Raw genomic sequence first — 10080 nt, 5'->3', positions numbered from 1 at the left:
ACTGCACAAGCTAGAATCTCAACTCTACTACACTGAATAAGAGTTAAGAGAATAGACATCCTTGCCTTAGTCTGGATCTTAGATTGGAGTGGCCCTGCATCCTGAAATACACTGTTCTTGATACTTCTTTTTATATATTGCTGAATTATATTTGCTAATATTTTGCAGAGGATTTTTGTATCTACAGTAATGAGGGATATTGATCTTTGGAATTATTTTTTCCTACTGTCTTTGTCTGGTTTGTGTATCACAGTAATTCTAGATTCATCAAATGAATTGAGAAGTGTTCCCTCTGGAAGAGACTGAGATTTTTCTGAAAGACATTGAGTAGAACTTGGTGTTACTTGTTTTTTGAACATTTGATAGAATTCTCTAGTAAGATCGCCTGGGACTGGAGACTTTTTTGGAAGGTTTTTAAGTTACTAATTTAATTTCCTTAATAGTTATAGGGCTATTCAAATTATTTCATATTTGGTGAGTTTCAGTGGTTTGCCCTTTTCAAGGAATAAATCCATTTCATTTAAGTTGGGAAATTTATGTATGTACAGTTGTGCATAGTATTTTATTATCCTTTTGTGTGCAGATGTGGGCATTTTAAAATAAATAATACCTTTCCGGACCTGACCGAGCAGGAGGCGCCATAATGGGTGTTGACATCAGTCACAAGGACCGAAAGTTTCCGCGCAAGGAGCCTAAGAGCCAGGATATATACCTTGAGGCTGTTGGTCAAGCTGTACAGGTTTCTGGCCAGGCGAACCAACTCATATTTAACCAGGTTGTGCTGAAGAAGTTGTTTATGAGTCACACCAACCGCCACCTCTGTCCCTTTCCCGGATGATCCGGAAGATGAAGCTTCCTGGCCATGGTTGTAGGGACCATAACGGATGACGTGTGGGTTCAGGAGGTGCCTAAACTGAAGGTGTGTGCGTTGCGTGTGACCAGCTGGGCCCGCAGCCACATCCTCAAGGCGGGGGGTGGGGGGCGGTGGGCAAGATCCTCACTTTCGACCAGCTGGCCCTGGACTCCCCCAAGGGCTGTGGGACTGTCCTGCTCTCTGGTCCTCGCAAGGGCCGAGAGGTGTACCGGCATTTCGGCAAGGCCCAGGAAGTCCGCACAGCCACACCAAACCCTACGTCCGCTCTAAGGGCCGAAGTTCGAGCGCGCCAGAAGCAGATGGGCCAGCCAAGGCTACAAAAACTAACCCTGGATCCTACCCTCTTAATAAAAAGACTTTGGATACGAAAAAGAAATAAAAATAAATAAATAAAATAAATAATACCTAACATAATTTTTGGCTACAAATCACATCATGATGCAACATTTGTAGAGATGCTCAGATATTCTTTTCATAGCAGCAGTCACAGATGTTGTAAGGGCACTTCCTTCTCACTCTTGTTAAAAAACATCACCCATACCTTGAGAGTACCAAGGTTTCAAATACTGGTAGTGCATATTAGTGAACCACTTCCTATAGGATTGTTTTTAGGACAATCAAGAATTTTAAAAATTGTTTTTCAAAAAAAGTACATAACTCATCTTTAAGTTCAACAATTCTTTTACACACTGCCATGAGCAATCCAAAAACCTATATGTGGAACAAAAGATTGTCATGACCACCTCTACCCCCACCATTTCATTTACAAAATACTGTAAATATTCTGTTATAAAGATCCAGTGCCTTCTGTATAAGTTAATGGGAAAGAAAAAAGTTTTTAAAAAGTTCTTAAAGTCTTGTCTTTATAAAATTGCTCATGTCCGTAACATCCTTGGAGCACTTAAACTGCAGTGTAAGGTGACTCACTGTCGGTGAGTGCACAAGTGAGGGTGCCATCCTCAAGGCCTCAGCATTGCGAATGCCACCTCTCCTTGGGGATGAAAGGCGTTAGACCATAGCCGTCTGACAATGACAGAGAGAGGAGCTAAGGACCATCCAGATGGCAAAAATTAGTAAAACAAGCTTTATTTCTAATTTTTCAGATCATTAATACAACAGAATAGAATTCCTTGTGCTTTCTTCCTGCTGGAAACCAGTGGCTGTCAAGTGCTCTGTGGTGTGCCCCTCCTGCCTCAGTTTGGTGACCACTGCCCCAAACTGGTACTGCCAGTGTGTTAGCCTCGCCTGCCCACTCCCCACCACAAGAGATTTCTAAGCTTCTTTAGAGGAACAGCTGTGCCTTTTCCTTTTCATTCCCCCCAAGCACCTAACCCAGGGTGAGCAAAGCTCAGCTACTCCATGACACTGGCTTCATGACCTGCCTGGATTCAGCCAATAAGCCCTATCATTTGCGAATGTCTGCGTGGACCCAGCATGAGTGGGACACAGTGAAGAATAAAGCTCAAATCCCATTCCTGAGGCTGCCTGATGTACTGGATGAGGGAAGTGTTTGCAAGAGATGCTATAAGGCCAGGAGTGGTGGCTCATGCCTGTAATCCCAGCACTTTGAAAGCCTGAGGTGGGAGGATCACAAGGTCAAGAGATCGAGACCATCCTGGCCAACATGGTAAAACCCTGTCTCTACTAAAAATACAAAAAATAATTAGCTGGGTGTGGTGGTGCACGCCTGTAGTCCCAGCTACTCAGGAGGCTGAGACAGGAGAATCGTTTGAACCTGGGAGGGGGAGGTTGCAGTGAGCTGAGATCGAGCCACTGCACTCCAGCCTGGTGACAGAGTGAGACTCCATTAAAAAAAAAAAAAAAAAATACAGTCCAGGGTAGAGAGAAGCAAGAGCTGCTGGAGAAATACTCGCAGTGTGCTGTGGGAGACTTCAGCAAAGACTCTTACTGCTGCATCATGCTGACTAGGACTGAGAAAGGCTTCCTAGAGGAGGTGGCATTCCATTTGGTGATATAGGCTTTTGTACTATGGCAGCAGTAGGAAAAGGACCGAGAAAAGGTGATAAGGCAAAGTTTTGGAGATGCCATCAAAGAGGAGGCCATTGGGAAAGTACAGAGGGAGGAGGAAGGGCAAAGGCTCACCAGGTTGGTCTCAAGAACAAACAAAAATCCACAGGTGGTGGCCTGGGATGTGACAGTAGCACCTGCTACAGTATTCCAGATATACTGAGTTTTTAATAATACTTTTTACCCAGCTGGGGAAAAAAAGCCAACTCACAGATGTTCTTCCTGCTCCTCCCATACCCCAAACACAGCCCCGCCTGTGGGCCCTTGCACTAGCCTCCCTCTGACTAGAATGCTCTGCCCGAGGGTCACCCAGCTGGGCGCCATGTCCTGCAGGGCTCCTCACAGAAGCTACCTCCTCAGAGGCCTTCTCTGACCTTCTGATCCTGGGTGCCCTGGCACTCTGCAGCATAGCACCTTCTTCATTTTTGTCCCAGCCCTAAACACACCCTGATGTTGTCTCATTTATTTTTATGGTGATTTGTTTACTATCGGTCTCCCCCACTCCACCCACCACCTCCACACTCGAATGTAAGGGTCAGGGCTGCTGTGATCACTGACCGTGAAAGCGAGTGAGTGGCTTCACCCTGGTCCTCTTAAAGTACTTTGTATAAAGGCTATTTTGATGGAATGGCCTCACTTGAGATGACCTCAAAGCCACTTAACGTAAAAAAAGAGAGAGAGTGAGACAGAAATCTAAAAGAGTGGGAATTGCTCCAGTGAAATTTGATGTGTGAGGTTACCAGGCAGTTTTAGTTTAATGCCTGTGTCTGTCTATTTTGCCTCATTTCTCTCGCTTCAGTTAAAAAAAAAAAAAACTTACTGTGCTTCATGTACCTTTTAAAGCAGGCTTAAATTCAGAGAACAGTGATCAAACTAATAAATATATTTAAAATACTTTGGGGATATAACATCAGTTATTTGATTTCTCAAACAATTTTATTAGGCCAGACTTGGTGGTTTATGCCTGTAATCCCAGCAGTTTAGGAGGCCAAGGCTGGAGGATCATTTGAGCCCAGCAGTTCAAGACCAGCCCGGGCAACATAGGGAGACCCTAAGATTAGGAAACAAGGACTTAATATTGAGTAACATTTAACCTTCCTGAAGAAGGCTATTTTTTTTTTTTTTTTTTGGAGACAGGGTCTCACTCTGTCACCCAGGCTGGAGTCTGGCCACATCAGCCTCTCAAGCAGCTGGGACTACAGGTGCACAGCACCATGCCTGGCTAATTTTGGGGTTTTTTTTGAGACGGAGTTTCACCCTTGTTGCCAAGACTGGAGTGCAATGGTGCAATCTCAACAAAAAAATTTTTTTAATTAACTGGCCAGGTGCAGTTAATTAATACCTGTAATCCCAGCACTTTGGGAGGCCAAGGTGAGTGGATCACCTGAGGTTAGGAGTACACGACCTGCCTAACATGCTGAAACCCCATCTCTACTAAATATAGAAAGATTAGCTGGACATGGTGGTGCGTGCCTGTAATCTGAGCTAACTGGGAGGCCGAGACAGGAGAATCAGTTGTACCTGGGAGGTGGAGGTTGCAGTGAGCCGAGAAACCATTGCACTCCAGCCTGGGCAACAAGGGCAAAATTCCGTCTCAAAAAAAAAAAACAAAAATTAGCCAGGCACGGTAGTGTGTACCTGTAGTCCCAGCTACTTGAGAGGCTGAGGTGGGTGGTCATGCCACTGAACTCCAGCCTGGCTGATAGAGTGAGACCCTGTCTCAAAAAAAAAAAAGCCTTCTTCAGGAAGGTTAAATATTACTCAATATTAAGTCCTTGTTTCCTAATCTTAGGTTAATCATTAGGCTCACTGATGACACTTATTTTAAAACTACAGATTTTTTGGCCTCTCCACTGAAGATCCAAGTTCAGGAAGTTTGTCATGGGGTTGAATAATCTGTATTCGCTTCCCAGGTGGTTCTGATGGTTCACTAGGTTTGGGGAACAATGTAATAAGTTTTCCTTATTTATCATCCAGCAAACAATATCCATGGTGAGCTCTACCTACTTGAAAGCTCCGTAGTGTGAGGAAAATAGTGGTAAAGAAGTGAACAACTTCAGCTGAGAATGTGCTGATTATAATGTTCTGATATGTAATATGGTCAGATTCTTCCAACGAATGATCATTTCCAGAACATGCTGGCACATTGGGGTGCCCTCTTCAAGAGCCTCTTGGGTTGCTGAGGACCCCCATCCTCTGTACCTGAGAGGAGGGTCATACAGGTCACTCTCAGTACTTCTAACAGAGGCAACTCAGCCCTTGGAACAACCAACACCCTGACTTTGTTATCTTCTAGAGAGCAGGTGAGCACCAGGCCCCTTCGAGAGGCTGCGGCACACATGAGGAGCCACCAGAGCTCAGGCTTCTGAACTTGTGGTCACGGGCCCCTAGAGAATCTATGCGAAACCTCTGCAGATCTCTGTGCAGAACTTGGTTAGAGTGGAGGTTTCCTGAGCATTCAGCCTCAGCTTCTCAGTAGAGCCCATGACCACAAAAGGTTAGGGCCTCAGCTTAGAGAATGAGACTGATGGTTCACATCACCAAGTGCAGACTGTCCTTGGCCCTTTGCAGTCTGTCTCACAGGTGAAGGTTTGCACTGGGAAGAGGACCCGAAGCCCACCCTCTGTTCGGTTTCACGTAGGCAGAGGGAGGAAAGGCACATGTGCAAACATGAAGGGCTGTGAGTGCTGCACGGAGAAGCCAGAAGGCAAAGGCTGAGCTACCCCAGCCCAGGGTTCAAGAATAGGAATGGAAGGGTGAGATCTGGCCATCATCCATGCCTCTGAGCCCCCGGGCAGGGTCCTCGGGGCTGCCTCTACTCATCTTCCAGATGGAACTGAAATGCCAACCTGAAGAATGGGAGCCCTGTGACCCAGCATCTCTCTCAGAACAGGAGGGAGTTTGAGGACAATCGTAGATAACAATTACAGCTAATGAATGCCTGCAAGGTGCTGGGCACTATGAGTAATGATCTCTGATGCCCACAGCACCTGCAAGGTTGGAATTCTTTCCCCCATTTTACAAATGGGGAGATGAAGGTTGAGCAAGGTTGGCTAACATGCCAGGTCATACAGAAGCATTTAACCCAGGTCTGACTCCAAACGAAGCTGGGTGAGTGTGAGGAAGCAAAGCTTCGTACGAACTAGGCTTTGCTCATCATGGAGCCAAGACCCTAACTGGCCTCTCTTGATCCGAATCCAGACCCTTTCTGCCACACATGGAGCTTGGAAAGAGTGAATGAACACAGAAAGCAAGTTCGCCTCTCAGAGGATGTAAATGAGGACAGATGCAGGCTGTCGTAAAGAGCAGGCTGAGGACTTCCTCCCCAACCCTTGGCCCCTGGGGCATAAATTCTAGTCTTGAGGCAGAGTTGAAGGGGACTGAAACTCAGTGGCACAAACCAGAGCCTTAGAGGAGAAAGCTTCCCCAAACCAAGTGTCAGGGTGGGTCTAGAGAGTACACACAAGCTGCAGATCCAGTTCAGCCTGAATACGAACAATGCCCTGGCTCACAGCGGGAAGAGGGACCTGCCCTTAGCTGTCATGAGGTTGCCCTGGGGCCCTCTAACTTATACTATGACAAGAGCTGTGAATGTCAATATTCTGTCAGCTCCTTCTCTCATCTCTTCCGGCTCCTTCTCCATCTCCATTAGGGAGTCCCCTCCCAACCATTACAGCAGATCCTTCTCTTCCTTATTTTTATTTATTGATTGATTTATTGAGACAGAGTCTTGCTCTGTCATCCAGGCAGGAGTGCAGGGGTGCAATCTCAGCTCACTGCAAACTCCACCTCCCGGGCTCAAGCGATTCTCCTTCCTCGGCCTCCTGAGTAGCTGGGATTACAGGCATCCACGCCCAGCTAATTTTTGTATTTTTTTGTAGAGAAGGGGTTTCACCATGTTGCTCAGGCTGGTCTCAGACTCTTGAGCTCAGGTGATCTGCCCGCCTCCACCTCCCAAAGTGCTGAGATTACAGGCATGAGCCACTGCACCCAGCCCCTTCTCTTCCTTATTCCCCATGAGTAACTATGGCTACAAAGTATCGACCGTAAGGTGGGAGTTTAGCTCACCCATACATCATGTGTCTATTTTGCCCCAAACTTAAAGTTGCTTTGTCATGGTTTGAGCATTATTTTTGTGCTGTCAAATCTGATTATGTCAGTACCATAAAAGCATAAGCAATTATTTTTAATTCTACAAACCATGTTGCTCTAATCAATAGAAATCAACTGATAAATCTTTAGCAATTGAATTTAATATTCTGCCTTTTCAGAGTTTGGTTAAAATATGATAGGTTATTAGTGCGAAATGAATGACACGTTTTGATGATAGCAGCAGTTTTTACATTCAGCACCCTGAATTTGGGGTTCTAAAGAGGAATTGTTACGTCTCAAAGGATTAAATTATGTCTCATTTCTCTCTGAACATTCAGAAGAATAATATTCGAGTCATTATAGCTGCCTCTTCTGAATTGCCAGAGCACTTTATAATTTCTCGTGGTACGGGTGACACTTGGCCCTGCACTGGAGCTCTTTCTCATTTCATCTCCTGGAGACTAGGGATGGGCTTTGTCATTCTGCAGCTCTCCTTCCCAGCACAGTGTTTGTCCCTCGGTCCTTTCTATGCCTTTTACTACATTTCCTGGCTGACTTGAGTGCCCTGGTCTTCCCAGGATACCTGAGCAAGGCTCCTCCTTGACACTTACCACATTATGTCTGTGTGTTTTCCCCAAAAGATCAGAAGCCTGTCATCATGAGGGAGTTTGTCTCATTATTCTCAGTGTGCCTGGCTCCTGGGACAGAGTAGATAGCAAGTAAATGATGAATGAATGCATGAATGAATGGTGAATATCTATACACTATGTTTTTTTTAGACAGAGTCTCACTCCATTATCCAGACTGGAGTACAGTGATGCGATCTTGGCTCACTGCAGCCTCCAACTCCTGTGTTCAAGCAATTCTCATGCTTCCGCCTCCCATGTAGCTGAGATTACAGATGTGCCTCACCATGTCTGGCTAATTTTTGTATTTGGAGTAGAAATGGGGTTTTGCCATGTTGGTGAGGCTGGTCTTAAACTCATGGCCTCAAGTGATCGTCTCCCTTGGCCTCCCAAAGTGCTGGGATTATAGGCATGAGCCACTGTGCCTAGCCCTGTACACTGTGTTTAATAGCTTGATTGAGATATAATTCACATACCATAAAATCCAACCATGTAAAGCACACAATTCAGCGATTTTTAGTCCAGTCACAAAGTTGGGCGATTACCACTACAATCTAATTTCAGATGTTTTCATTACCCCTAAAAGAAATCTTGTACCTATTAGCAATATTCCTCATTCCTGCCCTCACCCCTAGGCCCTACTCTTTATCTCTACAGATTTGCCTACTTGACATATCATAAACATGGAGCCATACACATGCGCACCCTTCACCACTGGCTCCTTTCACTTAGAATAATGTTTTCAAGGCCCATCCATGTAGCGGCATGTATCAGGACTTCATTTTCATTGCTAAATATTACTACTTTGTATGTAATGCCACATCATGTTTATCCATTCATCAGTTAGTGGACATTTGGGCTTTCACTTTGGGGCTAATATAAATAATCTGTTGCAAACACTCATGTACAAGTTCTTGTGCAGATTATATATTTTTATTTCTCTTAGGTATCTAGGAGCAGAATTGCTAGATGCTTAGCAATTCTAGCAATATTTTGAGGAGCTGCCAAACTGTTTTCCAAAGCTGCACCATTTTACATTTTCATCAGCAGCGTGTGAAGGTTCCAATTTCTCCACATCCTTGCCAGCATTTTTTATTTTCCATCTCTTTGATTCCAGCCATCCTAGTAGTGTGAAGTGGTACCTCACAGTGATTTTGATTTCCATTTCCCTAATAAGTCTTTTCATGTGCTTACTGACCATCTGTATCTGTATACACTGTTTGATCAAATTATAAATCGTTACAGCTTCACAGAAATAAAGGTCTTAGATGAGGCCCAAAGAGTAACACTAAGTGACTTACACAAAGTTACGTGCATGAGGTTATATGGTTTGTAGCAGCACAGGGTCTCAAATCCACTCCTGACTCCTAATGGTGCTCTGTTCTTCCCGCCTGCCCCTTCTCTCAGGGTGCCTCTGGATCCCCACCTGCTGGAGGAGTGAAATGGCTGAATTCCTTATGGGTCGGGAAAAGCATGTGCCTTAGCACTGCTTGATTTTACACCCTGCCTATTCTTCTTTGGTTAGATTGATTTCACCTCTGAAAATGGTTTTCTCTGGATGCAAACTCCATATGTGAACAAATGGTTTGAATAATTTGCATCTGCTTAGAGTTGTAAACAACTGATGGCTCAAGTCCAAGCCCTAAAGAACTGGAAGCAGCTTTCCTAGCCACTTGAGTATCAAGGTTGGGTTTAAAGTCGTCAGATACATTTAAACCTGTCCACCTAATATTTTCACTGTACCCGCAAACACACAAAAATCCAAGTAAGAAAGTATTTGAAGTAGAGGAATGGAGGGGGATTCTTAGGGCAGTTATAGCATATGTGTGAACATTGAGGTTTGGGGCAATAGAGAGATGTGTTGCTATTGCTAAGTCCTCCAGGGACAAGCCATACGGGTCTGGAGATGAAGCCAAGGAGAGCAGCCATTCGTAGTGTCGATTCCAGGAAGGGCCAGGTCCTCAGACAAGAAACAGACCCAGAAGGGGCTGGCCTGCAGGCCAGCTGGTGTACAGTCAAGACAAGCTGGATTATGCTGCCATAACAAATGACACCAAAAGTTTCCATGGTTTATCAGAATGTAATTTATTTGTATTTTTTCCCTTATTTCTTCAAGCAAAAACAGAATGTAATTTTATTTCTTCTTCACGCAGCATTTGCCATGGGTGGTTTGGCATTTCCATGTGGAGGCTCAGCCTTCCAGGCTATTTTATCTTGGGTGTCTGTCTCAAAATGGCATTTCCAGGTTTTCTATGCAAAAGAAAAGAGAACTAGAAGCTCTTAAGCCAGCTAGTAAGTGCTTCACCTTGCAAATGACATGTCACTTTCTTTTTCTTTTTCTTTTTTTTTTTCACTCCTGGCTTCAAATGATCTTCCCAACTTGGCCTCCCAAAGTGTTGGGATTAGAGGTGTGAGGCACCATGCCTGGCCAAAATAATGCCTTTTTAAAAAGAGCTTTAA

At 44.7% G+C, this 10080-nt stretch overlaps 1 pseudogene; it reads left to right on the top strand.

The window, feature by feature from the left end:
• The first annotated feature begins 610 nt into the window (after positions 1-610).
• Positions 611-1371, top strand: LOC118152943 (large ribosomal subunit protein eL18 pseudogene; annotated as a pseudogene).
• The last annotated feature ends 8709 nt before the right edge of the window (positions 1372-10080 follow it).

Source organism: Callithrix jacchus, chromosome 4 (genome assembly GCF_049354715.1).
Source record: "Callithrix jacchus isolate 240 chromosome 4, calJac240_pri, whole genome shotgun sequence".
NCBI lineage: Eukaryota > Metazoa > Chordata > Mammalia > Primates > Cebidae > Callithrix > Callithrix jacchus.
The sequence above is the reverse complement of the archived record's forward strand: the minus strand, read 5'-3'. Positions and strand labels throughout refer to the sequence as shown.